This window comes from Chanodichthys erythropterus, chromosome 11, assembly GCF_024489055.1.
Source record: "Chanodichthys erythropterus isolate Z2021 chromosome 11, ASM2448905v1, whole genome shotgun sequence".
Taxonomy (NCBI): domain Eukaryota; kingdom Metazoa; phylum Chordata; class Actinopteri; order Cypriniformes; family Xenocyprididae; genus Chanodichthys; species Chanodichthys erythropterus.
In genome coordinates, this window is record NC_090231.1 from 1,920,111 (window position 1) to 1,930,597 (window position 10,487).

A 10,487-nucleotide genomic window follows, 5' to 3' on the forward strand; every position below is an offset into this window, starting at 1 on the left:
GTTAACTAATGAAGCCTTATTGTACAGTGTGAATGAACAGAATCAGAACATATGCAAACAAAACCCAGGGCATGTTGTAGTCCAGATTAAAATATAAAAATGTTTATAAAACGGTTAGTTCCTGTCCTTGATTCTGATATCCTTTATTCACGATAAAACACGGCTATGACCGCATCACCCAACAGTTCTGTGCATCACTACACAACACCCTTAGTGTGGCGGGGCGGTGTAATTTTGAGACACAAGCCCAAGGTTTTGTTCACTAATAATGAAGTCCGACTACGCCACCCTAAGGATTAACCCCAGGGAAAATACTCAAACCACCCAAATTGGGGAATATAGCACACAGGTTCGGTTCCCTCAAAATGAGGCCAGAGACATGAGTATAAAAAAATACAAAAATGTTTATTAATACAAAAGTTAATTAAAATACAAAACAATGAATCACAGAAAAATACACGAAACCCCACTTCAAACACAAGAACACAAATTAGAAAAAGATATCAAACAAAACCAACTTGAGGTAGTATGTATTTGTGTATGTATATGTAAAACAAAGACGGAGTAATACCAGCAGGGGCTGAGGTTCCCAACGGCTGGGATCAATGTAGAGTTTGGTTTCACAAGAGCACACTTCCACGCGCACACACACCCGTGCACTCTAATCACACTATCAAACACTCAAGGTGTACACCGCACACGATGAAGGAGAACCACCACCACAAGGAGGAAGATCAAACCACCCGTGGGACCCCAGCTCCTGCAATAAATCAGAAAGAAAATAAATAACTATAAAAACAAACTGGGCAGAAATGGCAATATAATCATCAATGCAGCAACTCCTCACATAAGTGGTATCAACAAACAGAAGTGAGGAGAAGCAACAATGTAACCAGAAAATCAGATAGTTAATCACCTGAAATTGTTACAAACACCAACTTCTATACAGTAGATCACCACACGATTTGAATTGCATTCATAGATTAAACATGCACATATCGACAGATTGTAGTTTCAAAAAAAAAAAAAAAAAAAAAATCAAAGCAATACCATCAAACAAATGTCCACAAACTTAAAGAAAAAGAAAAAGGTTAACTGATTTAACCATGATAACTAATAATAAAATAAACCAAAACGTGAAGCAGGGCACTAGAAAGGCACGTAACAGAATCAAACCAGCAGTCCCCTTTAATAAACTTTGATGACTTCGTCGGCGCGGCTGTATGGACCGCCGCTCTGTTAACAGCGCGAAGACAGCAGCAAGTGCTCACGGCAGCAAACAATCACGGCATAAACGATCACGGCAGCAAACAATCACAACATAGAACGAGAGGGAGAATCCTACATCGAACAAAAGGAGATGTTAAAAAGAGTAATATTATGCTCACCCAGATATAAATTGCCTTAAAAATACTTACCATCAGGATATCACGCCGAATAGAATGCTTCATAGGCATGGGCTTGTCACCGTCATACCCACCGCTAACACCATGGGGTACAGGAAGTCATGTATACTAAATTACACCAAAAAAAATGTTAAATATACTATACTCACTTTATACTAACCACGCAACGAGCTATTAACATTGCATACCTGAGAGGCAAACAGTCATCAAAACCCACTAAGCAGCACAAAAAGGGCAGCAGCACCAGAATATAGAAACTGCACTCTAATTAAATAAACAGTTTTCAGATTATGCACGCCAACAATGTCTAAGTCACCATATTAAAACACAGCACACTTACCCACAGCCACCGTCAACACAACCAAAACAAGAGAGGAAAACGGACGTGACGCATCCCAGGTAACAGCCAATCGGCCTTTAAATAGGAGGTACTATTCACTGATAGGCAAACACTGCTGTCAATCACCTAATCCTGTTACATTCCATCCCCAGTTTCTGCAACGTCGTCCCGACGGTGAATCAAACAAAATCCCACCTAGGAACTCAGTTCCAAGGCCGGAACAGGGTACCAGCTGTACTACTCACTATACTGGCCACTGAACCTGCCCCCACTGTTCGAGGGAGGTGGTGCAAATTAGAGTGCTGACCTGCCGTCCTCCTCCCAGTCCTTCTTACCGTAACCTCACCTACCTCTAATGAGTTGGAAGGCAATACAACTGGCTGTGAGCCCACCTCAACCTCTGTTACCCTAGGGGTTTCCACAGCTTGCCGGACACCAGAGGTCTGAGGAAGAGAAGGACCAATGTCCTGTAGCCTCGTCCTACCTCCAAGTTGTGGTGTCTCTGGCACTAAGACAAACAAATCCTCCTCATCATCATACCCCTCTTCCGGAGGCTGCAAAGACTCAGCCACCGGACTATCAGGCAACCCAGTAGGCAGATCCTGACAGATCTGGGCCTTCAGCAAGGACCGGTGCACATGCTTTACTTTTCCCAAATCCATGGTAGGAGCAATGGTATATACTGCCCCACCTTCCTTGGGTGCTCTCATGACCTGGTACACCACTGAACTCCACAGGTCTTGGATTTTACATCTACCCCTCACACTATGATCACGGAGGTATACCAATTGACCCTCCTTCAGTGGTGCTCCCCTTACCTGCTGGTCATGCCGAGCCTTTCGCCGATCGGCTGCAGCACCCAAACGTTCACGAGCACTCTCAAACGCAACTTGCAACCGATCCTGCTGCTCCAGAATCCACCTATTAACGCTGCCGGCCAACGGCTCTTGGACTCTGCCCAGCAAGAAGTCAACCGGAAGTCTGGGTTCCTGCCCGAACATTAAAAAATACGGGGATTCCCCCGTTGTCTGATGGGGAGTGGTGTTATATGCAAAGAGTACTTGTGGGAGGCAAAGTGGCCAATCACCCTTTTTGGAAAGCGGCAAAGTGCGCAACAGATCATGCAACGTTCTATTGAAACGTTCGCACTGACCGTTTCCGGCCGGGTGATATGGGGTCGTACGTGACTTCTCGACTCCATACAAACTGCAAAGCTGTTGAAGTAGGACGGATTCAAAATTCCGACCTTGGTCGGAGTGAATACGACCCGGCACACCGAATTTACAAAACCACTCTACCACAAGAACCTGAGCTACAGTCTCTGCCCGTTGGTCTCTAGTGGGTACTGCCAAGGTGTATTTTGTAAAAACATCGGTCATAACTAACACGTTTTCAAGGCCAGACCTTGAGGGCTCTAACACTGTGAAATCCAAGGCCAAAATTTCATTTGGCCGAGCAGCCAACAAATGTCCCATGAAACTACCAGGTGCAGAGGGGACGCCTTTGGCACACTGGCACCGCTCACACTCCTGGCACCAGCGGGTAATGTCTGCAGACATGCCAGGCCAATAGCACCGCTGCCGCACTAGCTGAAATGTGCGTTCTACCCCCTGATGCCCATGCTGTTGGTGAAGCTGGATCAAGACATCCTGTTTCATGGCTGCAGGCAATAATACCTGGAAGATTTCCTCTCCACCATCTGAGCGCAATACACGCCGATAGAGCACTCCATCAGTCTCCACTAGGCGGTCCCATTGACGGAGCAGAATAACTGCCAATCTGGAGAGTTTCTTACGCTCTTCAGGAGTTGGGGGCAACTTGCGCCTCCAAAAAACCAACAACTCACCTATGACTGAGTCTGCTACCTGCTGAGCACTCATGTCACTAATTGAAGTACAAGGAAATGAGGTAACCTGATTGACCGAGGTCACCAATCCACCTTGGGCAGCTTGCTGCAATGCCACTGGAACAGCCACAGCAGGACAAAACTCATGTACCACCCCTGTACCTGAAAAGTTTTGACGCGACAAGGCATCCGCATTGCGGTTGCTTCTCCCTGACCTATATTTGATCTCAAAATCAAATGATGCCAATTGGGAAGCCCAACGCTGCTCCATGGCACCCAACTTTGCAGAAGTCAGGTAGCTGAGGGGGTTGTTGTCAGTAAAAACCACACATTTATGGCCCAGCAAGTATTCCCTAAATTTTTCAGTCATGGCCCACTTGAGCGCCAAAAACTCCAGTTTCATTGAACTGTAATTGGATGTATTGCGCTCAGTGGGCCTAAGACTGCGGCTACCATAAGCTATAGGGCGTACTTTACCTTGTTGCTCCTGTGAGAGGACTGCCCCTAGTCCTCCATGACTGGCATCTACCTCTAAAATAAAAGGTAGCGAAAAGTCAGCATAAGCAAGCACTGGAGCTGTGGTTAACTTACCTTTCAACCCCTCAAAGCTACACTGACATTCCGCTGACCAGGCTTCAGCAAACTCCTGAACACCCTGCTTCGGCCGCTTGGGATTTGCTAGCTGAGCCACCAACCTATGAAGAGGGGCAGCCAACTTGGCAAACCCCTCCACAAACCGTCGGTAGTAGCTAGCAAATCCCAAAAATGAGCGCAACTCCGCAACACTGGTGGGACAACGCCATTGTGCAACCGCCTCCACCTTCCCTGGATCAGTGGAAACTCCATCTGAAGAGATGACATGCCCCAAATAATGCACTTCCCTTTTGAAAAAAGCACACTTCGATAATTTGGCCTTCAACCCTTCACTTTGCAAGCGGCTCAGGACTACCTCCATCCGGGCAAGATGTTGATCTACCGAGGAGGAAAAGACAACAATATCATCAAGATAAAGGAGGAGGGACTGGCACTGCTGATCCCCAAACAACCGTTCCATCAATCGTTGGAAGGTGCTTGGGGCATTGCACAGCCCAAAGGGCATCCTATTCCACTCAAAGAGGCCAAACGGGGTGCAAAAAGCAGTTTTAGATTTGTCCCCCTCAGCTACAGGTACCTGATTGTACCCGCTGGCCAGGTCCATGGTAGAAAACCAACGGGCCCCAGCCAGCGAGTCCAGAGTCTCCTCTATACGTGGTAGAGGGAACGCATCCTTCCTAGTCTTTGAATTTAAGCGACGGTAGTCCACGCACATGCGCAGACTACCGTCCTTCTTTTGACCAGAACAATGGGCGACGCATAGGGACTGCAGCTCTCTCTAATTACCTGAGTTTCCAACAATTGATTGATATGTGCCTTGACCACCTCATACTCGGATGGAGGAATACGCCTGAACCGCTGCCTAACAGGGATGTCATCCAACAAGGGGATCTCATGGGATATCAAATTTGTGCATCCCAAATCCCCATCGTTTGCAGAGAACACAGGCACATACTTCTCCAGTAGTGCCCTGACCTTACCCTGTTCTTCTTCTGACAACACAGATAAGTCTAACATGGCTATCTGTTCTTGCACAGTAGGGGAAACCTGCACAAACTGTGTACTCACCTTAGCTGTAACGGTCTTAACTTCTGCGACCTCCGGGGGCAAACTAATCACATCAACCTTATTCACAGTGCCAATAACAGTGCTAGCGTACAATACCACATCTACAGTACCCACATTAACTACTGGCACATAAACTGTACCACCGTCCACCCTTAAGAGAGCAGGAGAGGCTAGCAAACCTGCCGGTAGACCAGAAACTGGTGGCTCAAACAGTACTGTACCACTCGAATATTGCACTGAACAGGTTGCAGCAACCAATTTCATGGTGCCACCCAAGATGCGCCACGCCCGACGTCCCCGCACTCTAACTCGCCCTACGCCATCTGAAACTGGCTGAACGTCAACCTGGTGGCAATGCTGTAAGGCCTGAAAAACAAAATTAGGGGCCTGTGATACCACTGGTAAGTCAAAGAGAGCTGTGCCATGCTGGCCAAAGAGCTCCCGGTAGCAGCGGCTCAGGATGTTCATACCTAACACCCCAGGAACTTCTGCACACACACCACCGGGAGGATCTCTGACCACCAGTATGCCGCAGCCTGAAATTACTCGCCCACAGAGTTCCACATCTAATTCCAAATAACCAACATAAGGAATTGAAAGACCGTTTGCAGCTCGAAGTTGTAACCAATGACACGATCTAAGCTGTTCCTGACCCCACGACCCAAAATTTGTCACAAACCAACTCTCAGTAATGGTGGACACCATAGAACCAGTGTCCACCAGGCAAGGTATCTGAGCCCCACCCATAGATACAATAAGCTGTGGACAAGTAGACATAAGGCGTGACATAAAATCAAAATCAGTTACAGTTTTAGAGCCTATCCTTTTCCCAACCAAATTGTGGCCCTGCAACTCGGTGGGAACTAGTTTTCCGACGGCTGCGCGGATGACTGTCCACCCTTCATTACGGCAGAATTCACACGGGCTGATGGTGAAGCAGATCTCCGCTCCCCATCGCAATCTCTGGCAAAATGGCCAGGTTGCTGACACCTTCTGCAAATTAAGTTAGCCTTAAATGGTCGTGAACGTGACTGAGAATTTTGAAGCTGAGCCATACTTTGGGTTAACTGATTTAATTGTTGTTGCTGCTTTCTGAGCATGTCCCGTAGTTCACTCATTTCTGACGTTACTGAACCACTACTACTATTAACATGCTGATGTCCCTGTACCCCATATTGGATGCCATAAGCGGATGGAACAGACTGGCTCCGACCACGTACCCCCCAGGCATACCCTCTCTTTCCCAACGAAGAGCTTCGCTGCGAATGTCAAACAATGTAGCAGTAGGTTGACGACGCACAAATTGCTTAAGTTCACGCCGAAGAGCACAATCGTTAACATACTCAACAAACTGATCTCTTAATAACACTTCGGCGTTAGGCATGCCGTGAGGTGACTGACTTTTAACCTTTTCCAGGAGACTCATCAGGGCCAGGGAGAACTCCACCAGCGTCTCCCCATCCTGTTGTCTTCTGGAAAAGAACGACTCCTGAAGTGCTACATAAGACTTTGTACAACCGTACAATTCACGCAATACCTGAATAATTTGATCTGGATCCTCCCTCTCGTTCCTCGATCGATAACGAATTTCTTCCCTCGCCTCTCCTTCCAGATGATCAAACAAGAAAAATGCCTGATCAGCTGTAGACAGATGGCGAAGCCGCATACAGGCCTGAGCCTCCTCCACCCACTCATTGATGCCAATGCCCGACCGACCGCTAAACTTTGGGCACTTGCGATCCCGAGGAATGAAAACAAACCGCTCCGCTGTCGATGCACCAGCACCAATAAGTGGGGGATTTTCAGCCACAGGAATAGCAACATTAGATGGACCTGGCTGCGCAACAGACACTGGCTCTTGCCGCAGCCTTTCATTATCAGCTTTCAGTTGAGCTACCAAATCTCTTAACTCACGCAATTCGTCCTCCATATCTGCAACTGCACACGCAAAGAGGGACTGCTGTTGTCTGGTTCCTACCAGAAGAGAGAGAGAGAGAGAGAGAGAGAGAAAAAAAAAAAAGCAAATATACAAACAAAACCCACGTCTCTGGACTACACAAGAGGGGATCCTGCCGACTACGCCAGAATGTGGCGGGGCGGTGTAATTTTGAGACACAAGCCCAAGGTTTTGTTCACTAATAATGAAGTCCGACTACGCCACCCTAAGGATTAACCCCAGGGAAAATACTCAAACCACCCAAATTGGGGAATATAGCACACAGGTTCGGTTCCCTCAAAATGAGGCCAGAGACATGAGTATAAAAAAATACAAAAATGTTTATTAATACAAAAGTTAATTAAAATACAAAACAATGAATCACAGAAAAATACACGAAACCCCACTTCAAACACAAGAACACAAATTAGAAAAAGATATCAAACAAAACCAACTTGAGGTAGTATGTATTTGTGTATGTATATGTAAAACAAAGACGGAGTAATACCAGCAGGGGCTGAGGTTCCCAACGGCTGGGATCAATGTAGAGTTTGGTTTCACAAGAGCACACTTCCACGCGCACACACACCCGTGCACTCTAATCACACTATCAAACACTCAAGGTGTACACCGCACACGATGAAGGAGAACCACCACCACAAGGAGGAAGATCAAACCACCCGTGGGACCCCAGCTCCTGCAATAAATCAGAAAGAAAATAAATAACTATAAAAACAAACTGGGCAGAAATGGCAATATAATCATCAATGCAGCAACTCCTCACATAAGTGGTATCAACAAACAGAAGTGAGGAGAAGCAACAATGTAACCAGAAAATCAGATAGTTAATCACCTGAAATTGTTACAAACACCAACTTCTATACAGTAGATCACCACACGATTTGAATTGCATTCATAGATTAAACATGCACATATCGACAGATTGTAGTTTCACAAAAAAAAAAAAAAAAAAAAATCAAAGCAATACCATCAAACAAATGTCCACAAACTTAAAGAAAAAGAAAAAGGTTAACTGATTTAACCATGATAACTAATAATAAAATAAACCAAAACGTGAAGCAGGGCACTAGAAAGGCACGTAACAGAATCAAACCAGCAGTCCCCTTTAATAAACTTTGATGACTTCGTCGGCGCGGCTGTATGGACCGCCGCTCTGTTAACAGCGCGAAGACAGCAGCAAGTGCTCACGGCAGCAAACAATCACGGCATAAACGATCACGGCAGCAAACAATCACAACATAGAACGAGAGGGAGAATCCTACATCGAACAAAAGGAGATGTTAAAAAGAGTAATATTATGCTCACCCAGATATAAATTGCCTTAAAAATACTTACCATCAGGATATCACGCCGAATAGAATGCTTCATAGGCATGGGCTTGTCACCGTCATACCCACCGCTAACACCATGGGGTACAGGAAGTCATGTATACTAAATTACACCAAAAAAAATGTTAAATATACTATACTCACTTTATACTAACCACGCAACGAGCTATTAACATTGCATACCTGAGAGGCAAACAGTCATCAAAACCCACTAAGCAGCACAAAAAGGGCAGCAGCACCAGAATATAGAAACTGCACTCTAATTAAATAAACAGTTTTCAGATTATGCACGCCAACAATGTCTAAGTCACCATATTAAAACACAGCACACTTACCCACAGCCACCGTCAACACAACCAAAACAAGAGAGGAAAACGGACGTGACGCATCCCAGGTAACAGCCAATCGGCCTTTAAATAGGAGGTACTATTCACTGATAGGCAAACACTGCTGTCAATCACCTAATCCTGTTACATTCGCAACCACTCTTAGCAACGTAAACTGTATGTTCTCAGTTGATATTGTTCATTGAAGCTTACCTGTATAATGTAGAAGAGAGTTGTGAGAAAGAGAAAGAGTGAGCGAGTTCATTACCTGCATTCAGATTTAGCATTTTCCTTCAGGTCAGTCCTCATCCATATGTTCATAATAAAACATCTGTTTAAATATCCGATGTATTATCTTGTCCTTTTAACAGTTGAGGGTTTTCCCGTGACAGTACGAGAGGCTGTGCTGTATAGTGAATAAGTCACGGCTGTTCACGATACAGCACAGCCTCTCGTACCTTGTTGCTTACTTAAATTTGAAAATAAATAGCCTTAACCAAAATATTTGGTGCTGTGATGAGCACCATTGCGAATACAAAAAAAGAAATGGCTGTTTTTAACATTTAAATACTAAAAAGGTATTGTTTATGGGTGTTACCAGGGTAACCGCTGCGTTTCTGCTGTTCCATCAGCGCCATCTGGTGTCAGCGTATCTTCTTCGTTTTTTTCCACAATGCACTCATGCATCCTAAAAAAAAAAAAAAAAAAAAAAGAATACTTTGTGATAAATAATTATTGACGGTATTTTGAAGTGCATGTTCATTATCGTGATATATCGTTCAAGTTCAAATTCGAGTTTTATCTGTCAATACCACCATATGTACAAACATACAGAGAAATCGTAATAACGTTTCTCTTCTCTCTCATCAAGTGTTTAGCGTATACCGGCACATGTCTAATACTATAACAATTTGGCAACAATGACTGTATCCAAAAAAAGAACAGAACAATATTACTGAACAAAACTGTTAAAATACAATGTATAATGCAAGTTTCATAGTTTATGTTATTTTAAATCATTATTGTGATGAAGTTTATAATAATAATAATGGTGGATGAACTTTTTATCCAGAGAATGTTAACGCACTGCAATTGTTTTTTACACTTTAAAGAACAATCCTTATTTAATTTTAAATCGAACCATATTTTAAGTGCCCTATTATTAGGCTATTTTAAAGGTTCCTTGTTTTGTCTTGGTTTCTCCTACAACATGTTTACATCAAGGTCATAAAACACTTTAATTTTCTCATTAATTGCAGCATCAGCTCTTTTCTCAGTGTCTGAAACAGTTCGATCAAGGATTCGGTCTCTCTAAACCCCGCCTTTCTGAGAGCTGCTCTGATTGGTCAGATACCAAATGCTCATTATCATCTGAATCTCAGCTCTTGATTCACAGTCAAGTCAAGTCAAGTCAAATTTATTTATATAGCGCTTTTACAATTGGTAATTGTTTCAAAGCAGCTTTACATATTAGAAGCACAGAAAAAAAGGGAAGTGGTTAAAACTGTACAAACAAGCGTGGTAATATGTAACATATACAAGATGGTGCTACATTAAGCCAATGTCGGCTGACTTCCAGGGGTGGAAAAAACCCCCTAGGAGAAAAACCCTGCGTGCTAGCA

The 10,487-nt window shown here is 44.4% G+C and overlaps 1 long non-coding RNA gene across 1 annotated transcript; it reads right to left on the minus strand.

The window, feature by feature from the left end:
- Positions 1-227: 227 nt before the first annotated feature.
- LOC137030544 (uncharacterized) lies at positions 228-8,133 on the minus strand. The gene is made up of 3 exons (XR_010896424.1): positions 7,699-8,133; positions 7,169-7,228; positions 228-760 (listed from the first exon to the last, which is right to left on the minus strand). It is a non-coding gene; the product is annotated as an uncharacterized lncRNA (long non-coding RNA).
- Between the last annotated feature and the right edge of the window lie 2,354 nt (positions 8,134-10,487).